This window comes from Sycon ciliatum, chromosome 12 (assembly GCF_964019385.1).
Source record: "Sycon ciliatum chromosome 12, ocSycCili1.1, whole genome shotgun sequence".
NCBI classification, from domain to species: Eukaryota; Metazoa; Porifera; class Calcarea; order Leucosolenida; family Sycettidae; genus Sycon; species Sycon ciliatum.
In genome coordinates this window covers 14,933,090-14,958,013 of record NC_088654.1, presented here as the reverse complement: position 1 = coordinate 14,958,013, position 24,924 = coordinate 14,933,090, and the positions used below count along the sequence as shown (strand labels likewise).

The 24,924-nt window shown below is 47.0% G+C and overlaps 1 long non-coding RNA gene across 1 annotated transcript in view; it reads right to left on the bottom strand.

Moving 5' to 3' along the window:
- Positions 1-354: 354 nt before the first annotated feature.
- LOC135828866 (uncharacterized) overlaps positions 355-24,924 on the bottom strand; it is a 68,998-nt gene continuing 44,428 nt past the window's right edge. The window contains exon 4 of the long non-coding RNA XR_010555764.1: positions 355-420. This is a non-coding gene — a long non-coding RNA (uncharacterized LOC135828866). The remainder of the gene's footprint in view (positions 421-24,924) is intronic.

Genomic DNA, 24,924 nt, shown 5'->3' with positions numbered 1-24,924 from the left:
CTTGCAAGGTTCTACATAAGGAGGTGCCAAGTTGTGATAGAGCTGTTAGCCAGTTTATTTGTAGAATATCAGTACCGTCGGTCAGTGTCGTGCAATGTTATCGCATGAGCTGATTGTTTAGTAACTGACGGTGTTAGCGGACAGTATAGCGTAAGTTGTAGTTCCTTGGTCTTTCTTTTTCGTATAAATTAAGTTAATAAATGAATAAATAAATAAAAAATTGTAATACGAATGTTGGAGGTCTGGTGTCCCTACCTCCTCCCTAATTTATGGCCGCTGGACACATCCAGATAACACCCCTCGAAAACGTCTACCAGTGTTTTACGTGTAGGGTTATGTAAAGTAGAACTCACTTACGCTATTCTGATCGGAGGAAGTCTTTGGCCCTTTAAAGATCCAAGGTTACCTCCTCGTATAGATCTAAATCCGAGAAAGCAGAAACAGAGAATTATTCGTCGATGCTCATTAACAAAGGTCGCTCAAACACACACACACACACACACACACACACACACGCACACACATGTATACAGTCTCTGAACTGCAATAAAAAATCAAATGACATATTAATAATATGAGTATACATACTTCAAGTAGAAGTAGGAGACACTTCAGACTCTTGAATATTTTCAAAGTTTTCACTAATACAGGTCTGCTCTCGATATACCAACTCTCACTTAAACCCCGGTAGTGCGTAAAAAACAAAACCCCGTGCCGAAACAGCATCGCATTAATAAAAAAATTGTTCTACACAACGTATGTAAACCTCGACATAACGCACGCTATGGCTCAATCCCCAACGAGCGCACTCTCGATACAACGTAGATTTACTTGTGCGGTACGATCAAGTGGTAGCTGTAGCTAGCCAGTTTAGTCCTACATAACCCAAACCTCGACATAACGCACGCTACGGCGCGGTCCCCGGCGTGCGCACTCTCGATACAACGTAGATTCACATGCGCGTTACGACCAAGCTGTAGCTAGCCAGTTTAGTCCTATTGTGCATACATGTAAATTCTGCGGCATTGATTGCATCTGATGGTTGTACATTGTGTATATGCTCGATGGTGGTACAGTGTGTATATGTTTGCATTGTTGAAACCGCCTTGTAATGCTCTGCGACATAACGCACGCTACGGCGCTAAGGATTTACAGCTACGTGCTTGTTGCCTTTATGTCTCCTATATCAACTGCTTCTCTTACCATGTCCAGCATAAGCGAACGTGTGGACTGTGTTTAATAATGATTTTTTGAACACGCGCAAAATTATGTTAACACAGAAGGCGCATGCTCTGTTCCCAACAAACCCTCACGCGCTCATGGTTCTCCGATCGCGGGGGACCCCGCCAGACAGACAAGCCCGTCGCAGCGAAGTAGTCCCCACACGTCTCTGTACATAGCCCGCCTAATGACTCTTTTGCCTCGTATTTCTAATCGTATCCTCTCTGACTTTATCCTTAATGGCTTGCAACGCGGGTTCCCCATTGGCCACTCTGGTGCTTCTGTATCTATCATCTCTGGCAACCTCCCAACTGCCATTGAACATGCTCAGTTTGTACAACAGAAAATTGCTGACCGGGTCCGACGTGACGAATCGGCCGGTCCTTTCTCTGTCCAGCCTTTCCACCCATTTGTGTGCTCTCCGCTCGGCGTAGTGCCCAAGAACAACGGGAAATTCCGCCTCATTCACCACCTGTCTTACCCTGATCGTATGTATTTCAATGATGGAATAAATAAGGATTCGTTCTCCCTACATTATGTCACAGTGGTCGATGCCATTGAGCTTCAGCAACGTCAATGTACCGGTGCCTTGATGGCGAGGCTCGACATACGCAATACATTTCGACTGGTCCCTGTCGCATACCATTTTTTGGGTTTCCAGTGGCAGGGCCAATTCTACTATGACAAAGTACTGCCATTCGGCCTGAGAGCCGCACCCTACTTGTTTAACTGCATTGCGGACGCACTTTGCCAGATAAGCGGTGAACTGCTCCAGGTTCCCCATCTCCTGCACCTTCTGGACGACTTCTGCTTCTGCGGCCCTGCAAACTCAACGCTATGTGCGCAGCGTGTGAACGTAGTCCTTTCCGTATTCCGCTACCTGGGAGTTCCCATTGCCGACGAAAAGACAGTCGGCCCAACCTCCTGTCTCACCTTCCTGGGCATCGAACTTGACTCCGTCCAGAAAGTGGCTCGTCTCCCACAGGACAAGGTTAACGACATCCGCTCCAGACTATTGGCCTTTCGCCAACGCCAATCCTGCCGTCTACGGGAGCTTGAACAGCTGTTGAGCAAGCTGAACTTTGCCAACCGCGTCATCACACCGGGCCGTACATTCATGCGCCGACTGTATGATGCCACGCGCAACGTTTCCAAGCCCTACCACCGAATCCGTCTCTCGCCAGAATGTCATCTGGACCTGCTTTGGTGGTCTCACCTACTCAATGGCTGGAATGGCAAGTCATTCTTCCTCGATCTCCTGGAAACGCTGGCCAGAGACATCCTGATAGAAACTGACGCATCTGCCGCCATCGGGTATGGCGCAGTTTACGGCACGCATTGGTTCGCCGACACCTGGTCACCACAACACACTCCGCTCTGTATTACGTTCAAGGAGCTGTATCCCATCTGCATTGCATGTGCTACGTGGGGCCGCCAGTGGTGTCGCAAACGTACCCGCTTCCATACCGACAACGAAGCTGTCGCCGCTGTTCTCAAATCTGGCACCAGTCGCTGTCCTAATGTGATGTCACTCCTACGGCAGCTCTTCTTCATCTGCGCGAAGGGTAACTTTATGGTCACCGCCCGTCACATACCTGGAACTACCAACATCCTTGCTGACGCTCTCTCCAGGCAAGATGTCAAGCGATTCCATTCGTGCCACCCTACCGCCGCTCACATGCCCATTCCCGTGCGTGCTCTTCCGTCCATTCCTGGGGAGACTTCGGCGGTGCCTTGCACTTCGGAGTAACGGAAGTCCACATGCAAACTGCCATGAAAGCTGGCAGCACAGGTCCTGGGTAAGCGCTGATCAGACAGACTGAGCCCACTTATTGTGGGTGCCAGAGCATAACCAAATGTTACCATGTACCCACTGTACACTCAGTAACTCAATATCACTCTACTATTGTCCACAATCTGTGGCACCCTCTCTACAGTTAACAGTGAATAGGAGGTTCTCTAATTGGGGAGTCAACCTTGCTTACCAGACTCCTCATACTGCTCATTCAGCCTCTCACACTCAGACGGCTCACTCAGCCTCGGCTCACTCAGCCTCTCAATACGGCTCACTCAGCCTCCCTGCACCCCTGCCCGGCTGTCTCCATACAGCTCACTCAGCCTCCGCAGCAGGGCCCTGCCCAGCTGCCATACACACATATTCACAAAGCTCTAAGCTGTCACTCACTCAGAGCCTGGCAAAGCAATTGACAAACCCTCCTATTCCCCAAACTGGTTGCTCGTTGTGTGAGTGCGGCATGCAGATGCTTGTGTTAAATAATAATAAAAATAATTTGCATTCCCAACTCATCACAACCACGCGCTCTTCAGCCGAACCATACAGACACCAGCAAAGACACTTCCGTTGAGAGATAATATTGCTCCACACCTCTAGACAGCTGTTTCGCTCCCTGTCGGAGCTCATCAGTAGAGGGTGATAATGATGATGATGGAGGAATGATCATTCTTATACACCAGAAATGGCGCAAGTGCGCGCTTTTCACATATATGATTGGCATATGCAAGCTGCTAAAATTATAAAAAGTGTGAGAACAGCGATAAATAACCATAGTACGCGCTCATTGGTGGAGAAACACACCACACAGGCGACGAAAATCTTACGCCGAACACTGATGCCAATGGAAAGTACATGTATGTTGTTTATTATTATGATGTTGCAATTTCCATGTATGCAGACGAGGCGCGACTCACCACCAAAATCCCCCAACGCGACAGGCTCGGTTGCCGTTCAGGATTCACACCGACCTGTCCGCCCGTCAACAGGATCGACAGCGGGAGGCCCCAATGTTGCCGATGTCGATGCACACCAGGAAACTTGTAGTCGTGAGTGTGATACTAACAGGTCTAGTAGCAACCACTGACAAATGAGAGGCCAGCTGGGGCATTCACTCCAGTCAGGGATGCTTGGTCGACGCTTCGTATCAGCAGCTCAGCTCAGTTTGATCAAACAAAGATGTTGCAGATGTGTCTTGCTTTTCTCCTTCCTTCTTCACCGACTCGTCTTGTCATCTCTCCTTCTTTCTTCACCGACTCTTCGTGTCCACTCTGCTCTGCCACTAACGGCGCATTAAAACTTCAGAACTAAAATTTTAATATTGCGACAGAGCCTTCGGCCATATTTTCAATTCATTGCATTCCCAAACTGAGAATTTTATTTATTTATTTCACTCAACTCGTGGTTCATGACCAATTGGCACGCAAAGTGCGAGAGAGAGGTGATAGCCAACCACGCCAAGAAAAGAAAAGAAAGGAATACATGTATAGAAAAAGAGAAGAAAGAAGGATAGACAAGAATCCAGCAATGAGATCCTATCGCACAACATTATGCGATCAGAGTGCATTTTTAAAGCTGGAAAGATATGTTGATGTCTTAACATGCTGGGGAAGTTGCAGCCAAAGGCTGTAGGACAAAACAGAGGAGAGTTGGTAAATGCGGCTGAATTAGCACGGGGAAGTACGAGACTATTACGAGTGGCTGTCCGTTTGGTTTTAGCGAATTCAAATAAAGAATACAACAACAACAACAACAAAGTGGACCGGGACAGAGAAAACCAATTGAATACGGAGAGATGAATGGGAATTTTGCCTAGGCGAATTCTGTGGATCAAAATGCAAAGCTGCTGTTTGCGATTATCCTCCAGTGGCTGAGTATTGCTGATACAATAGAGCTCAAGACTAGGAAATAAACGCTGCTTGTTAAACAATATTTTAAGAAGAGATTTATGTTGGATTTCAAGTTTGTTCACAAGATGTTGACTTAGACTGCACCAAGACTGACATGCATACTGGAAATTTAAAGTGGTGAAACGAATGTCAAAACCTACTAGTCGAATATTCTTCAGCTTAACGAACGAATGAACGAATATTCTTTTGGTAACACAGATGACATCACATGCCCTCCTCTCATTCATTTGATGGATATTGTCAATACTAATTTATTATTAGGTATGACAAACGGTAGTGCCACGTAAAATGTACTGCCACATAAGGGTACTTCGAAGTTCATACATGTTATGTGCAACATTGGCAGTCCAGTATGGACATACATGTGCATGCATGCAGTACAAAGTCACAGGCAGGCTGTACCTACTGCACTGTACCGTGTTCGGTGTGCATGCATGTACATGCACTGCATTCGAAGTGACGTAACGAATGCTCGAATGTGACGTAACGAATATTCGAATGTGACAAACCGAACGAATGTTCGAATATTCGAATATTCGTTTCACCACTGGAAAATAGGTAATAGATACGAGCGATAAAACATAGAACGGCATGTATTTGGCAAATGAGAACGATGAGGATATAGTATGCCGAGAACACTACTAGTTTTCTTGCAAATATAGTCTACATGAGGAGCCCATGTTAGACAGTCGTCAATAATTATACCAAGGTGCTTATGTTCATGGACAGTTTCTATGGTCGATGAGCTGCCAGGACATGATAAAGACACATTACAGAACTGATCACTAGCACCGCTACAGAAGAACATCACTTTGGTCCTACTAGTGTCCGGCCTCAGCTTCCAAGTCGACATCCAAGAAACGGTGGAGTTTATTTTTTTCTGGAGGTCATTAACTAGCAATTGCCTGCAACTACTTGAAGCGGAAAGTGCGGTGTCATCGGCGAACAGTGAAACATTAGGGACAGACATCGGTAGATCATTGACGTAGACTAAAAAGAATAGTGGCCCCAGGATTGACCTCTATGGCACACCAGAATTAATTGCCTGTGGAGACAAGAGGGTGTTGCCGACGCGTACAGCCTGTAACCTTTCGGTTAGGTAGCTTTCAAAGAAACAAAGCAGGTTGCCACCAATGCCATAGGCACCCAACTTGGCAATCAGGCCTCTATGACAAACAGTGTCAAAGGATTTCGCCAGGTCAAAGAAGCACATGCCAGTATGTTCTTTCAAATGTCGGGACTGCGTGATGTTTTGGATTAGGTGGACTAGGTGCAGAGCTGTGGAGTCTCCTCGCCGGAAACCAGACTGCATGGTATGCAAGTAAGGGGACAAGTGTCGATATAGCTGATCGTACACAATGCGCTCTAACAGCTTTGAAATACAGCACAGTAGGTAGATGGGTCTGTAGTTCGTTGCATCCGACCGGCAGCCTTTGCGCTTACTGGGACCACTAATGCGTATTTCCATGCGGAGGGAAATATTCCAGACAACAGAGAGATGTTAGTCTTGACTTATCTTGTGAGGATCGTTGAGTGTAATGTTTTGTGTGTAACTTATTGTTGTCAGGCATAGCACGAATAACGTTGTACTATAGTGCTAGTAGTCATCACAAGTTTTCATGCATGACTCAAACACATTTGTCTTTGTCATTTTCCCTTGGATTGGTACAAGATCTGCAAAGTATGGTAGTGTTCTCTTGGTGAAGAGAGCACTGCACACAGTTTATGAGCACCCTGGGTGCATTTGATCACACCCGAACCCATACTTTATCGTTTCAAACGGCAGATTTTGTCAATAAACTCGTTCTCTAGTGTACCATGTCATGCAACGTACAAGTGTGGGGTCAAGAAAGCTAACACCAAAATAATGCACAAATTCTGGCAGGAGAGTAAGGCATCTGTAATTTCTGACCAAGACATCTCTGTACTCCTAGTAGGTAATCGAACGCGTCCTAATCAGTATTCATCCCCCAGATCATTGGAATTCAATTGGAAATCAGCAGGTATGGGAAATTCTACAAGACCCTCCATCTTTGTACCGGTGGACACTAAATTAGTATGGCGCGCACTGAAAGTGCAGGTAGGTACCGGTAAGTGCGATACAGCGCATATGTAGAGTAAATGAGTATTTGACTAGAATAATGATTACGGTACAGCAATGTGGTATGTGTACAAACCCTCATCATACACATTCCATAATTATGACATTCTGTGTTTCTGTAGATCTCTACGCTATGCGGCACAATCGCAGTAAACACTATGTACACCGCAAATTGGGCAAGCACGTTCGTTGTCGTCTTCCAGCCTGCGTTGTGAATACCATCAGGCAAAGATATCCAAATCCTGCCCCACCTCAGCCTTCTCAGGAGGCTTCCACGTCGAATTTGGCAGAGGAACGCGCTTCTTCAAGGCAGGAACATCGAGGTTGCCATTTGCAACCGCTACCACCTCACACATGAGCTTGTCAACATACTCATAGCTCTTTTAGTCGTATAATTTTCTATTTGACCACAGTCTTCTTTATGCTTTGAGACCTGGACTTTATACCTTCCTATCGCGGTCTTTTTGGTTGTGCTGTGGCAACGGTTGACATTGAAGTCGTCAAGAGCTGCGAGATGTGCGTGTCCAATCATCCCCAGAATTGAGAAACGAATGCATTGGAGAATGTAGTTCGGCATGACACTGTGATATACCTGCATGGCAAAAAGAATGTGGAGAAAACACACTTGCTTAAACAATATACTGCTGTATGAGAAAAAGGAAACTTCACCGTACAGGACGACTCTTGTTCTCAATTGCATTGTTCGTTTCATTCCCTGTGTTGTGAAACGACAAGTTCTCGAGAGTGAAAGGACTTCTCGCTTGTGACATTGTGCTCGTTTCAATGCAGCTGTATCCCGACTCCGCAGTACCGCTGATGTTTACGACGTGGCATACGCTACAGGCGCTATGTGCGGTTTGCTGTGTGCGCTGTAGTTGTATGTTGTATGTGTATGCTTTTCTCATATACGCTGTCATTTTCACGCTATAACTACCTGGTGGTTTTAGTGTTAGTCATTCATGGTTTCAGTTGTTCATTCATTTCATTGTTGTTAGTCGATGGAAGTAAAACATACTGTTGAGAATACACACACAACAGAGGCGAAAGGCTGTGTTAGCTGTAACTTGAAGTTTCACGCATCGGAGCGATCATCAGACAGCAGCATTCACTATCGAATTCTCTACGAGCAGGCCTAGATATTTGATGCTAGAGTTGAAGTTAGCGCATATGTGCGAAGTGAAAACGTGGCATTGGGACAACGGTATTGAGTTGTTTTGTGAGAGTTAACGGATATAGGTGAGAATAGAGGCGATAACAGGGCAGTGTCGGAGTTGGTGTCGAAATGCAGACACGAGAACAAGTATTACCTGGCAAGATTCTCACCATCAGTTACGTGAGTTTTTCGACATGGCGCAACCTGCACCAGGTTTGGCGCCATGGTGCTTTCTCTCTCCCTCTTCGCTCTTGCTGTGGTCTTGCGCTACCGTCGCTATCGCCTTTAATGACTCGGTAACACTGCCCTGTTATCGCCTCTATTCTCACCTATATCCGTTAACTCTCACAAAACAACTCAATACCATTGTCCCAATGACGTCTTCACTTCGCACATATGCACTACTTCCACACGAGCATCAAATATCTAGGCCTGCTCGTAGAGAATTCGATAGTGAATGCTGCTGTCTGATGATCGCTCGGATGCGTGAAACTTTAAGAGAGCATGTCTGAGAAAACCAGAACATATGTGCAAGTCGATCTCTCAGATTTCGCTCAAATTTTGCAGGTAGGTTTGCTTTGGGGTGTAGATCGACATTCCAAAGCCCGCGCAAAATCTTTTGAAGGGAACCATGAAATTGGCATACACCTCAATATTGGCCCAATATTGGCACGATTTATGGGTCTACAAACGAGCCACGGCACAGCGTACAAGACCAAGCTACGAACAAAACTCCATCAAGCCATCATTACCTCACCTTAGAAGAGTTCTTGGGGCAGCACCACTTAGCCACGCCAGCATACCAGAAGACGAGGGAAATCATCCCTTGACGCCACAAATGATCGTCTTGAAAATAGCCAAATTACAAGCGCTGATAAAACAGCGAGCTACGTCCTCAATTAGCAAACACTATACACCGGCAGATAGTAGAACACCTCTTCTAGCACTGAGGACATGTCCCCCATCATCCTTTTGGGATTTTCTTGAAATAAACAATTTTGAATTTTTCTACTCGACCATTCTGAAATACGTCCAAACTCATACCTGCGCAGGAAAGCTCGCCCCTCCGCGACGTCTAGTCAGCAATTTCTACTCCAACACCACTCCCAACGCTGCAGAACAAAGTGTATTGTTGACTCTGACAAGGAAAAGCAGCGGTGATCACTTGTTACTCCAAACGACAAGCTTCTCCTTGCGCCACCAACATTTTTCGTTGCAACAGTTGATGCAAAAGTGACTGAATTTTTGCGTGTAGTTTTTGGATTTTACTGCAAGAGGAATGATGAAATCACGTGCCTCGTGACACAAGAATGCCAGGTCTCGTAGATCACGGTTCAGCAGTTGTTCCGAGTCACCTTGATCAAGCGCTCCTGCACTTACATGGATAACCCGTTGATCTAGATCGGATCAAGTGCATCTTGATGTCCAGCTCAAGAGCACGCATGTCGTGTTGTAGGCCTTCCAGCTGGGACTTTCCCTCAACATGCAGCATAGAGACTATGGCGAGTAGGGTCAAATCACGTTGTTCATGACGTAAGAAATCTGCCATGTGGGCGCGCCACATACTTCATGCAACCAGTGTTGGCCGCGCGCTGGTCAACTCCAAGCGACCTTGATGGCATGGACCACGCTCATTCCTTGCTGTTGCAAATCTACGTGGATCATCAGCATATATAAACCAGCCGTAGTTCCTGTTGAACCATGTTTGGGATGAGCGAGGTTAGTGTGAAAAAATGCATCCCTGTTCTTACTGCAAGAGGAAATATCTCCAAGAATTATTGCCAATGCAATACTGCTAGCGTTATAACGATAGTGTCTGCATGTTCTGAGCAGAGCATGCAAGAAATATAATGCATCTTACCTCCTCCCTCATGGTCCGTTTCGAATAGCGCCTCCGGAACGATCGTGATCGTGTGCATTGTGTCGTGTACCAGAAAGCATTATTCTACGTCACGATCCACGTGATTTCTTCATTCCTCTTGCAGTAAAATCCAAAAACTACACGCAAAAATTCAGTCACTTTTGCATCAACTGTTGCAACGAAAAATGTTGGTGGCGCAAGGAGAAGCTTGTCGTTTGGAGTGACAAGTGATCACCGCTACTTTTCCTTGTCAGAGTCAACAATACACTTTGTTCTGCAGCGTTGGGAGTGGTGTTGGAGTAGAAATTGCTGACTAGACGTCGCGGAGGGGCGAGCTTTCCTGCGCAGGTATGAGTTTGGACGTATTTCAGAATGGTCGAGTGGAAAAATTCAAAATTGTTTATTTCAAGAAAACCCCAAAAGGATGATGGGGGACATGTCCTCAGTGCTAGAAGAGGTGTTCTACTATCTGCCGGTGTATAGTGTTTGCTAATTGAGGACGTAGCTCGCTGTTTTATCAGCGCTTGTAATTTGGCTATTTTCAGGACGAGCATTTGTGGCGTCAAGGGATGATTGCCCTCCTCTTCTGGGATGCTGGCGTGGCTAAGTAGTGCTGCCCCAAGAACTCTTCTAAGGTGAGGTAATGATGGCTTGATGGAGTTTTGTTCGTAGCTTGTTCTTGCACGCTGTGCCGTGGCTCGTTTGTTGACCCATAAATCGTGCCAATATTGGGCCAATATTGAGGGGTATACCAATTTCATGGTTCCCTTCAAAAGATTTTGTGCGGGCTTTGGAATGTCGATCTACACCCCAAAGCAAACCTACCTGCAAAATTTGAGCGAAATCTGAGAGATCGACTTGCACATATGTTCTGGTTTTCTCAGACATGCTCTCTTTTTAAAAGTTACAGCTAACACAGCCTTTCGCCTCTGTTGTGTGTGTATACTGCTCTGTACATTCGTACATTGAGCACTCTACCTCGAGCTTCCAGGACCGGCCTTGCTTGTACTGTTGAGAATAAATGGTTGTCCTCGTGCCGTGTGGGGTCGTTCGTTCCTGACACTTTAGAGAACCAGAGGGTTCACAACATTTGGCGACCACGCCAGGATACGAAGCGAGCATGGCACAGGAACTATGGATCATTGAAGCCAGATTTATCGCTAACGGAATTCGGTATGGATTTGAAGGCGATAGGTTGAGAGAATACGTGGAGAAGAGGCTCCGACAGAGCGAGGAGTTTGAAGAGCGCAGTGCTAGACGGCAAGAGGGTGCGCTCCGCACAGAGTTTAACGAAAAGCTCAAGAAGATTAACGAGCGCATCGCCAGCAGTAAATATGAGGGAGCAAAGCGAGATTTGCTTGCCTCGCCCGGAAAGACGCCGGACAAGGCGTGTAAGACTTTGCTTACAGACAAGCAGCGGTCAGAAGAGTACTTGAAGCCAGTGGGAGGATCGGATCCAAGGCCCACTGCGTCGGTACAGAGCATGGCGACATCGGTCGGAGACGCTCAGAAGCAGCTGGAGTCTCGGCCGAACGACGTAGAAGCGCAAGACGTCGAAGCGCAAGACGTAGAAGCGCAAGACGTAGAAGCGAAAGACGTAGAGGCGCAAGACGTAGAGGCGCAAGAGTTAGAGACGCAAGAGTTAGAGGCGCAAGAGTTAGAGGCGCAAGAGTTAGAGGCGCAAGAGTTAGAGGCGCAAGAGCTAGAGGCGCAAGAGTTAGAGGCGCAAGAGTTAGAGGCGCAAGAGTTAGAGGCGCAAGAGTTAGAGGCGCGAGAGTTAGAGGCGCAAGAGTTAGAGGCGCAAGAGTTAGAGGCGCGAGACTTAGAAACGTAAGGCGTAGAAGCCGAGAAAATGAAAAGGGCGATACTACTGGTTAGCACGGAAGAAGTAATCGGCGAGACTGTGTGGAACACAGAGATCCGATGTGTGTCCTTGGATTCCGCGCCCGCCCCGGGTCGAAGCAGTGTACCGGTGACCATGTCGTGTGTGGCAGCCCACATCGTCAGCTTTATGACATTATCGGTTGTGTGTTGTCTGGTCCAGCGTCTGCCCCATGTCGAAGTGGATCGGTCACAGTGTCGTGTGCGACAGTCCACAGCGGCAAGCTTCGCGATGTCGAGTTTTCTGAATTGGTGGGCATTAGTGATATTCTACCATGGTCACCACCGCAGCAGCAGATGACGCGTAGTAAGCCCCAAATCGTTTGACTTGTGAGTTGTTGTACGGCGGTGAGAAGCCCTTTGGTGGGGAGAATGTTGTGAAACGACAAGTTCTCGAGAGTGAAAGGCCTTCTCGCTTGTGACATTGTGTTCGTTTCAATGCAGCTGTATCCCGACTCCGCCGTACCGCTGATGTTTACGACATGGCATACGCTACAGGCGCTATGTGCGGTTTGCTGTGTGCGCTGTAGTTGTATGTTGTATGTGTATGCTTTTCTCATATACGCTGTCATTTTCACGCTATAACTACCTGGTGTTTTTAGTGTTAGTCATTCATTGTTTCAGTTGTTCATTCATTTCATTGTTGTTAGTCGATGGAAGTGAAATATACTGTTGAGAATAAATAGTTGTCCTCGTGCCGTGTGGGGTCGTTCGTTCCTGACACTTTAGAGAACCAGAGGGTTCACAACACCCTGTGTTGCCCATAAGAGAAGTCAGCAAAAATGTTCAGCAGATGTTTGTTGTCTTCTGGCGTGGAGTGGCGGCGTCATTATATGTACACATACCGGTAGTCATGTCACTAAGGACACCACCACTACAGCATATGTACTATCCTTAGGCTAGCGTGCGTGCGAGTGAGTTTCAGTATGTGGGTGCGTATATGTGTGTGTTGTTGTGTTTGTGTGTGTGTGCACTCACACGCGCGCGTGCATATGGGTGAAGGTGTGAGTGCATGTGTATAATATGAGTAGTTCCCACTGTTTTCCTTGCACAATAGGTCTTCAGTTACCTTTCTTTCGCATACAACAAGAACCCATTCCTTCTTCGAAAATTAGAATTTGTTTGGCCTGGTGATCCCGAAAGTGGGGAACTCGGAGTGTTATAAATTTTTTTGTTTCACCTTACTAGCACTATTCCTAGGCTATCCAGACTTCTAACAACTGCTCTGAGTGATATAATGTTCATGCAACCATGCCTAAAAGTAGGGTAGGTGTTATAAATAGAGACATATCCACGCAATCAACTTACACTTGTTCAGTTCGGCAGGATTGGTGAGACAGTTCGTCGTGCATGCTGCGTGCACATCGCAAGCAAACAGTTCTGTAACCTTTGCACTTTCTGGGGGTCTGTCCGTTTGCGTCCCAGTTGATGACAGGTGTGCACAGTTTGAGTACCGGTATTTGCAAAGTTACTGGGGTAATATCGTTCATCAGCTAGCTGCAGTCGGAGTTGATGGGGTGGTGTACTTTTCTGATCATGATGGAACGTATCTCGCCTTGCTTTCTCAGTTGCAGCTTGGTGAGTTCGCTTTGCTGGAGGCTCACGGTTCGCAGGGCACTGGTACACTGATGAGGGCGTTCCTGGACGGCGTACTCGTAAAAATTCAGCTCTCAAGTCCCTCTGGATCATAAATGCAGCGAGCAAACATAGCTCGTGCTGCGAAAATAGGCTTGAAATTTTCACGACGCCTTCCAACATTTCGACGCTTTGCCAGGTCTCCATCCTTCGGGAATCTGAGAAAACTAACCCCAGGAGGATTATGTGATACTGGCACATCCAACAACACAACAGTTTGGCATCGCTGCGGCCCAGGTAACTTGGCAAACTACTTTCTGAAGTGACTTTCGTCCTGAAGTTAGTGAGATTCACAATCCAAGTATTTTCGAACCATGCCACAATGAGGTCACACATACATTGGTATGGGGCATGGCTAAAATTGACATATCTCAAGAACGCTGTCCTGGAGAGACTTCGGACCAAGACCATTCGACTCAGCGACCGAAACTCTACAGGATATCAAATTTTCATTTTTCATGGACTTCCGTGGGACGCCACCACCCCATGATCGGGCGTCAGATGCGGCGTCAGCGGATTTCGGAGACCCCCATGAGTTAGGATTCGGTCTTTGGGGAATCCCTCAATTAAATAATAATAATAATAATTTGAGACTCGGGTATTGAGCCAATAATAAAAGTAGAAAGGAAAAGGACATATGGAAACGAGTTAAGAGTAACTCTCCACCACTGTAACTAGATACTATATACAGTCAGTTAGCAGTCAGCTGTCGGTTAGCGCTACGGAGATGTGTTGAAGCTAGGTGTCAGGACGTCGAATGTCTCAGTACTCTGTCAGTTTTGTGCCTAGTTGTTGCACTTTCTGACTGTATATAGTATCTAGTTACAGTGGTGGAGAGTTACTCTTAACTCGTTTCCATATGTCCTTTTCCTTTCTAATAATAATAATAATTCGACGAGGAGACAATAATTTTAATATGGCAATAAGTAGGACGAGCTAAAGCGACATTTCGACTACTTTATTAACAATGTAAGCGATGGAGACGATGCAAGAAACAATCTTAAGGGTAAGAAAAAATACATGTAAGAAGAAAAAGGCAATGGAAAAAAAAGATGTTTCGAACAAGTTTTCGTACAACACTCTTCAGTAATCACCGTTGTACTAAAGAACAAAATGAAAACAAGGAAAATAATATAGCAATCAAGGTAGGGTAACACGATACATTGACAGCACTGGAATATCCAGGTGCGATTTCTCACAAAAGTGTGCAGAAAACAAGGGTATACAAGTAAGAAATAAGCGTGACAATTGTGTATCGAACTACTAGGATCTTGGCGGCGACGTGAACGCCCAGTGACTGCATTTAGAATGGCCCAAGACTTCCTAGGGTTGGCCACATTTTCTTCGCACTGACGGGAGAAGTACTCGTTTCGCTTGCGCCGATACGCGTTCCGAGCAGTGCTACGTGCTTGTTTAAACTCTGCATACAGTGTGCCGTTTGTCCTATCCTTCCGCCAACGGCTGTGCAGCCGCCGTTTACGCTGTTCGAGCTGGTGCAGCTCTCTGTCAGACCAGGGAGGTATCGCCCTCCGGGAAGGCTTAGAGTTGTGCAGCGGGGCATGCTTGTCCAAAACGTACAGGAACTTAGTGTGCCACTCTTTCCACATCTGATTTACATCATTGTGATCCGAAAAATCATGTTGAGAAGCCTCAAGGATATCTTGCCGAAAAGAGTTAATGTCAACGCCACGTATATTCCTGGTCAGCCGCGACGTCGTGGATGACGCGGGTGGAACGTCAACGGCAAGCTGAATAAAGGCTTCCACAGCGCTGTGGTCACTAATATCAGTGGGCACAACCGTTGCTAGGGACACTAGCGCCGGGTTGGTCAATATGAGATCGATCATCGTGCCTTCAGGGCACTGTGAAGTTTCACGGGTCGGCTGCATGACGATGTTCTGGAGGCCAAACGCAGCACAGAGGTCGGTGAGGTGTTTGTGCTGGGGTGCCGGATGGGCTGGGTCCATATTTACATTAAAGTCTCCAACTAGGGTCACGGAAGAAGACTGCACAGCTGCTCGTACAATATCTGCTTCCAAATCTGCCCAGTAAGACATTGGCTCCCCGGTGGCCGGTACACGCAACCAACCAGGTGCAGACCTGGTTTTCCGTTTATTTCTACCCAGACTGTTTCTGTAGATTCAGAATGCAGATCTGGGCGAGATCGAACTGGGAGATCTTGACGGTAGTAGAAGCAGACTCCGCCACCCAAGCGTTGAGTGCGGTCTTTTCGAATCAGATTGTACCCGTCAATACTGAGCTCTCCGTCTGTAATCTCGGGATCTAGCCATGTCTCTGATAGACCCAAGATGTCGTACTGACGCGTGCGGATGAGGCTGGCAATCTCTGGCAGTTTGTATCTTAAGCTACGTGCATTGAGCGTGGCTATTTTTATGCCAGACTGAGTCGGCGTAGATGCATGGGGTATAAAAGGTGGTGCATGAGGATTGAGAGGGAGAGTCATAGTAGGGGCTAAAATGTTGATGCAGATAGATACAGACAAATGCGGAATAAAGTTAAGCCAATGAGACAAACAATGCAAGGCGCGCAACATCTAACAACTGACAAGCTGTCCCTTCGCCTGCTCCCGAGCTTTCGCTGTGGCATACTCATCCGAAGCCTTGTGACGAGTTGACGAATGGCTTTGCTCTCCTCACTCTCAATCACCTGGACTCCCTGCTTTGTAGCCGGAGTAATAACACGCGCTGGGAACGTGTGTTTCCCACGAGCCAGCTTGAAGCCTTGGTCATCGGGTGATGGGTGACCAGCTTTGCCTCTACTCATCGGGAACGCGGGTGTGGATGAAGATGTGGGGGCAGTCGCCTCGGTTCGACGCATTGGCGTACGGCCAAGGTTGTGGTGCATCAGGGACATGATCCTGTGCCTCCTTGTTCACACTGCCTTCTTGTTGCTGTTTTACTGGTGTTGGTAGCGCTGCCATTTCTTGGTTTTCCTGCCCCTGCCCAAGTGGTTCTTGGGGTGGTCCAAGCTTACTTGTTGACGTTGCAGCTCCCGGACTGGGCTTGGTGCCCTGCTGCGAGATCGCCCTGCAATCCCTCGCCACGTGGCCGGGGGTGCTACATGTAGGACTCAGTATAGAGTCCATGCACTATATGATGTCCAGCACCCTATATAGAGTCCATTGGTCCAAAATCCACTATACAGAGTCCAGGAGTCCACTAAGTTTTGATCAGCTTCATCCTGCCGCGCAATCCCCTATAAGGAGTACACTTTTTCTACAAGTCCCCTATTCATGGTCCACATGGTCCAGGAGTCCAGTTTATCCAGTCACGCCGTCCTGTGAGTTGTGCCCAAAAGAGAACAAACACCTTTTGAGTTTTGCTTGCCTCGTGGCAGCGCATTCCTTTCTTCACTTCAGCCATGGCTGCCAGTTCTGCTGTGCAGTTGCTGACAGTAATCTGTCTCGAGGTAACCAAGGAGGATAAGGAGACTTTCAAAATCAAATCTGGAAAGCGTCTTGTGGTTCTCGGAAGACGTTTCATCAGTGCGCGGGATGAAAGCAGGAATTGCAGAACGAGAAAAGTTCAGCACAGTTCAAATCTGACGAGTCAGGTACACCGACACTCTCTTTCGTTCGACGCCACAAGGATCCCTGTTTGGCTGGCCATTGCTGCCAGTAAGACGTTTGAACGGTTTCATCAGAGCAAGGGATGAAAGCAGAAAGCGGAGAACGAGAAAGGTTCAGCACAGTTCCAATCTGACGAGTCAGATACACTGACACTCTCTTTCGTTCGACACCACAAGGATATCCTGTTTGTCTGGACAAGAGCTGCATGTACCACCGTGTCAAAAGGCTGTCCAACTACATGGCAGGACGATGACTGAGGTAAGGAAGCTTGACTCGTTTCGATTAGTCTGCTGTTCTGTCGTAATATGCTTGAATTTTTTTTCCAATTTTGAAGGAGCGTATCGCGTTTGTTTGATGTTGCTTGAATGAATGCCCTAAAAGTAATCAACCACTTCGTAATAGTCCTCAAGGACTGCAAGGACTTTGCATCAATCGTATACGATCGTCTAGCTATCATCAATTATTATTTTATTTGATGAGAAATGTATTTTTATCCCTATGATAATTATGTGAACTCCACGACACTCTTCCTCTACTAGGCTCTAGTATGATGTCAAATACAATGGGATCCACAAACGCAGTGCCAGTGTACTAGTAGTAGTAGGAGGAGGATTTCTTGTATGCTGATGACAAGAATTATTTATTATTATTATTATTATGAAATTACCCAAAGACAATGTGCCTATCGAGGGGTTCATTTGATTGAACGAACAGTAGATGTAGATGTATGTACAAAGAGAAGTAGGGATTGATGAGGAGAGAAATGGGGAAAATCAACTGCAAGGTGGCGGAATTCCGTTGATTGCATAAGCATAGTCAGCTGTAAATTTCCTGAGGGCAGCTTTGAACTTTTAGAGCGAGGCTTCCGATGTTAGACTGGGGGGTAAACAGTTCCATAGAATAGCAGTTCGGAACATGAAGAGAGACTTAGACAATGATTTGAATTTGGGAAGAATGATTTTATTTGGTCGTCGCTCACTATTCGTAATCTTGAAATGGAAATCAGCAAGGTAATCACGATGATGGAAAACATATCTGTGAAAAGTAGTGAGACTGATGATTTGACGACGATAGGCTAGTGACTCTAGGGAGCATTTAGAATTTAAGACAGATTTGGAAGAAGTGTAATCAAATACAATTTTTTTCTTTTTCAGTAGAGCTCTACCCTTGCCTGTAATTGATCAAGAGTGGTCATGGGTTTCTTATTAGATCCAAACTACCACACCGTACAGCTATATTCGATCACAGGTCTTACGAACCCTTTGTACAGTATGATCATTGCCGAAGGCGTAAGTTGCTGGGACATAATTGACAGTAGGTGCACTCGATATCTGAACTTCGAAGTTATTGAGGCGACATGTTTGCGGAAATCCAGGTTGTCGGTCAAGGTGATGCCAAGATGTTGCAGTTCAGAAACCACCGTTAATGGCTCATTGTACATTTGGTATTGGATTCCTGCAGTAGGTGTATCATTGATAGCTCTATGGCACAGCACGGATGTCTTGCTTGCTGAGAATTCACCTCCATTGTTCCTGCCCCCTGTTTGACATGCATCGAGATCAGACTGCATGTTCGCTCTACTGGCGAGGGTGTCTTCAGGTTTGTAAGCCAGTAGGAGGGTGACATCATCTGCAAATAGATATTGCGTGCAGTGTTGCATAGCGTTGGGCAGGTCATTTATATAGAGTAGGAATAGGAGTGGTGAAAGGTGGGAACCTTGAGGCACTCCGCAGTTGATGCTCCGCTTCTTCGATTTAGTGCTATGTACCTTCACTTCAATTTGTCGATCCCCTAAGAAGCTCTTCAGCCATTTTACTGACGAAGCTGTAGCAATCTTACCGAATTTCTTTAGGAGTATGGAGTGGTCTACCCGGTCGAAAGCTTTCCTGAAATCTAGAGATATCAGGTCAAAATTAGTGCCATTATCAATATTTACAGCCATTGATTGGGTTAGCAAGATAAGTTGGTCCGTTACAGACTTGTTGCGTACATATGCGAATTGACCTTTACAAATTACACCCTGGGTCATCAAGTATCGAAGTAGACGTTCGGAGAGAATCTTTTCCATTAGTTTCGCTATGCATGGGAGAAGGGATATAGGTCTGTAATTGGTAGGCTCTTTGGCGCAACCTCTATTCTTGTACACCGGTATTACAGTGGATGATTTCCAGGAGGACGGAAACACACCATCATCAAGGCTGTAGTTGAACAATACTGATAGTGATTGGGAAAGGATATCTGCGAATTGCTTTAGTATACTTTTTGTCAGGTTGATGTCTGATGATGATTTATGTTGTTGCAGCCTCTTTGCTGCATCGAAGACTTCAACAGGGCGTATGTTTCCGAATCCAAATTTGTTTCCATCGACGTCGGCTTCATTGATTGTTATACTAGTTGCTACAGTATTTGGCGGCGTTGACTGAGTGGTGCATTGGCGGGCAAAGAAGGTACACAGCGTTTCGGCCTTCGCTTGATCTGTTTTGTGAATTTCATTGCTGGAATTGCCTTTTTATTTGTTTGGTCAATATTGCATATTGCTTTGGCACGTTTCCACCACGCATGAAAAAGCTTCTCAAGCTAATACATTTACTCGTATTCCATGAAGTAACCGTTTTGACGTGACAAACATGACACTGTGTCAGTGAAACTGCCTCGTGACAACAAATCATTGAATCATTGCATTTCCATCTGGGGGAAGACTGACTGACGGCAACGCTGTACAGATTGTTCAAATCATCTCATTTCAATTTAGTTGCAGTGAAGTGAAACACTGTGTACATTACATGTATGGTGGTATGTGTGCGTCTTGAGTGTGCACAAACGATCTTATTCCTCGTACTTCATCATAAGTATTACTAATAGATTATTGTTCCCACCGTCACCTGTTCACAGGTCTTTGAGTGGATAGATTTTCATTGAGCATCACATTCGTTGAGAACTTGGTAGTTGTGTGCTCCCATGCATCATTACGGTAATAAGCGTATCCTTGTGCTATCTATTTGTTGCAGGTGTGCTGATCTTCAGAAGCTTGCGGAACTGAGTGCTGCTGAACATTTGCATGGCCATGAGCAATGGTGAAGCTTGCTATTGCAGTCACAGCATGTGCTAGTATTATGCTGACTACTGCACTATGTTACTCTCTTACACTACTACATGTACATGTATGTAAACGTGCGTGCATCCGCCCACGGCCACGTATGCATTCGTTTCGTATAATTTTTTGTTATCCCTCTTGACTTTACGTGTAAATGGGTGGATGTTTGCATGGCTGTTGGAGTTGCGTGTGTATTGTGTCTCTACTCTTTTCTTGGTGTTTTCTTGGCGTTGTATAAGTTTGTGTGTGTGTGTGTGTGTGTGTGTGTGTGCGCCCGCACAATAATTTGAAAACTAATAATTAATCCTTGGCTCTCCATTATTATCTTTCGATTCTTGGTTTTTTTCTAGGTATTTTCTTGGCGTTGTGTGGGTGTGTGCATGTGTGTGCGAGCACAATAATTTGGCAACACTACATGATTGAGATAATATTTATTGTAATTTGCAGCGTCTGCGAAGAGACCACTTCATTTGAGGATTGTGTTTGTAGGGTTTTTCATGTAATGAAGTGGCTGCAGTGGCGCCTCAATACTTATTTTTTATCTTGAGAAGTGAATGATGTAAAGGATTAAAGGGAGAGGCCGTTTTCTGGTTAGTATTCACTGCTTACAGCAGATCCTATGTATAATTTCGAACCCTGGATAGGGGATGCCTAATTGGCTGGACTTAATACAGGAAGTGTTGTCCACATAAAGACTCTTTATAGTTAATTTCAAAGTTTGGACTCCGTACAGTTGATTTTGGACCAATGGACACTATACAGGGGTGAAGCCAATTGGCTGGACTCTATACAGGGAGTGATGTTCATCTAAACTTTGAGCTCACAGTTGATTCCAAGTTTGGACTCTGTACAGTGGATTTTGGACCAATGGACTCTATATAGGGGTTGGACATCATATAGGGGCTGGACGCTCTACTGAGTCCAACATACATTTCCAGCACGTGGGGGTCTGCCCTTTGTGCCAAACTCGCAGTTTGTACTGGCCTACGGTGATGGAGCTGGGGACAGCGATTGTGGGTACCATGGTGTAGTATACGATACCTGTACTGAAGGTGCAGCCCTCAACCGTCTTTTTCTCGTTTTTCGCGGGCCCCAAGAGTGTCCCAAAACGACTCAGTGAAGACGCAATGGCCGACAGCGCCATGTCCTCCGGAACTCCAAACACATGCACCGTTTCAGCAGTGCCATCCCCAGGCAACAATTCCAAGGTCTTCCCTTGCTCCGACAGTCCGCGGGAGAGCAACGTGTCACGGGCAGCTGTCGAGGCAAGAGTTACTTTACACGTACCTCTCCTGCCCTGAATATCAATAACTCGGATGTCTGTGCTCCGAACCCCTGCTCCGAGAAGCAGCTTGACGAAGAAGGCATGGTCCTCTGACGCAAGATCCTTACTAAGGTTGATGCAGCAACTCCTGGAGGTACTGCTAGACATACTTTGGACATAAGCTAAGAAAACCGCAGAGCGAGAAAATCTGCATCCGCACTCAAATTTTCGTTCTTCAACTTCTGCATTGGTTGATGTGCCTACTACCTGCTCTTGTGGCCAACCGTTGAGTCCGGACCATGCCATGTGTTGCCCTACTGATGGTTTCCCCATCATTAGGCACAATGAAATTTGCGATATTCTTGCCGACTTACTTACTGAGGTTTTCTCGAATGTCGCTGTCGAGCTTCAGCTTGCTCCGGTTTCGGAAGAGGTGCTTCTGGCAGCCTCAACTAACACCGCCAACGATGCTCGCGCTGATATCTTGGCTCGAGGGCTGTGGACCAGGCCACAGAATGCTTTCCTGGATGTCCGGGTTTTTCTTCCCGATGCTCCATCCTTTGCCACCAACCCCTCGACAAACTGTTGCCGGAGCATGAGAGGAAGAAGAAGCTGGGGTGTGCTGAGCGAATCATCAATGTGGACCGTGGGACATTTACTTCACTAGTTTTCACAACGGCCGGTTGTTGTGAGCCAGATTTGTCAAGCGCCTGTGTGGCCTCATATCAAGTGGGGACACGAAGTTGTATGCCGAGACAATGACTGTAACAGTTTTCCCCTGTTCTCTATAACTTTACACTCCCTCGCACCTCATGCGTCTTACGCCTGTCTATTAGCACCTTCATTGGCGCCATTGCCACATGTATACTATCACATTTTGCATATAACTGGTCGAGGCGCGCTCAACCAGGCCTCTTACTTTTCAAGTTTGATTAAACCTGTTACACTGGTAGCAGAGGATGGTTCCTACTCTGCTTTTGGCAGGTGTTCTCGTCCCTCTGCTTACGCTCCTCGTACTCGTCGTTCGGCTGATAAACGATACCAAGACCGCTCAGCGCGTTAGCCAAGGAAACCGAACGATACATCCGAACTCGGAACCGTGGGAGCCAACACCCCGCCTTACGAAAGAGCCGCCTGTGTTTGGAGGAGATTCCGCTACATTCAAAGAATGGACGTTTGCAATGGACATGACCCTACGGTCGTTGGCGCTCCCAAATGCGGCACAGAGGGTCGACTACGCGGCAGGATTTTTGACTGGAAACGCTCGTCTTTGGTTGATAGCGGCATTGGAAGCTAACCAAGTGTTTTCCGACTGGCCGGCTCTGAAAGCGGCACTTGGCGATGTGTACGGACCACGGCACAACGAGGAAACATCGCGTATGGGACTAATTTCCGCAGCGCAGCGCGGGTCGCTGGACGCATACAATGCTGCTTTCACTCGCCTCAGCCTGCAAGTGCCGGAAATCGACCACCACACCAGAGCGCTGCTGTTCGTCAGGGGTCTAGTGCCGCACATCCAGCGACAGGTCATGCGTGAGCATCCACGTACCCTGGAGCAAGCTGTCATGGCAGCAAACACCGTGGAGCAGTCGTCAGGGCCACCGGCGTCGGGGCCACCAGCCAGTAGAGAGTCGCGTTCCGTGCCCAGCTTCCGTGGTGAGACTCAGGGCCTCCGCAAGCTGACGGACCAAGAGCGTGTCCAACTGCGAGCAATGGGACACTGCTTTGCTTGCAGGAAGCCAGGCCACCTCGCTAAAGGCTGTACTGAGGGTGGACAGCGCTACCCAAACGCTGGTCGCCAGTAAGAAAGGGGGTGCGCTTACTGGCGACGACCCAAGCGCCCACGCCGGTACCAGTCGCTAACCGGTTCGGAGCTCTGGAGGTTGAAGACGTTGCTCTCCAGGAACCTACGGAGCCGGAGACACCCATAGCTGTAGGAAATTGTCCCGTTGCAGAAAGGTGTCATGTCAGCAACGTCAGCGTCGGCAATGAACCTGAACACGACCTACTGCGCATACAGGGAAAGATCGGCGGTCGCCGTGCAGTGATGCTGATAGATTCCGGTTCGACGCATGACTTCATTGCAGACAGTTTTGTTCGAAAGCATCATCTTGACACGGATGCAAGCTCAGCAGTGCTGAGCGTAACATTGGCGGACGGCTCGACCAGCGAGGTCCCGCAGATTTCCACACGCACGCTAAGGGTGACAGTCGGGGGCTTCAGTGAGGAACAGCACTTTACTGTGTACCCCCTGACTCGCTACGACGCTATTCTTGGCAAGCCGTGGCTTACAAGGAACAACCCCAGCATCAACTTCCGTACGAACGAAGTTCAGTTGGACGGTGAGCCCTTTGTTGCCAAATTGCCTTCAGCTAACCCGCCGACAGCCGACCGGCCATCTGTGGAAAGCATGTTTATCAGTGGCCGACAAGCTCGTCATGCCCTGAGGAGTGGAGCCGAGGGGTTTCTTGCATGGGTCATTGCTGCAAACGAGGAGAATCGTTCCGGGCCACAACTCCAGGAATCAGAGCAACAAGACATCCAGAACCTGCTCAAGAGGTACCAGGATTTATTTCCAGACGAGCTGCCGAATGAGCTTCCACCGAAGAGACCAGTCGACCATGAAATCCAGATAGAAGATGGAGCCAGACCACCGTCTCGACCCGCCTACCGCCTGCCGAAACCAGAGATGGACGAGCTCCAGTCACAGCTGTCAGAATTACTTGAGAAGGGATTCATTGAGCCAAGTAAGTCGCCATACGGTGCACCTGTGTTTTTTTGTGAAAAAGTCGGATGGTACTCTGAGAATGGTGTGCGATTGGCGAGAATTGAATAGAATTACGATCAAAAACAAAGCTTGTCTTCCTAATATTGATGACTTATTCGACACGATCCAGGGCAGTGCATATTTCTCCAAGTTGGACTTGCGGTCGGGGTACAATCAAATCAGAATTCAAGACTCGGATGTTTCTAAGACGGCCATTAATACGCCGTTCGGCCACTTCCAATTTAGAGTCATGGGATTCGGGCTGACTAATGCCCCGGCCACCTTTCAGTCACTCATGAACTCTATTCTGCAACCGCATCTCCGAAAATTCGTTGTAGTATTCTTGGATGACATTCTAGTTTTCAGCAAGACCTGGGAAGATCATCAGCATCATCTTCAAACAGTTCTAGAAACACTTAGAAATAGTGAGCTGTATTGCAAACAGTCTAAATGCGAATTCGGCGTGAGAGAAGTTCTCTTCTTGGGGCATAAAATCAACGGCACATCAATTTCCCCTGATCCCAAGAAGATAAGTGCTGTGGAAACATGGCCAACTCCGTCATCAGTAACTGATGTGAGGAAGTTTCTTGGCTTTGCAAACTATTTCCGAAGGTTCATAGATCGACACTCGACCATCTCTCGTCCATTAGAAGAAA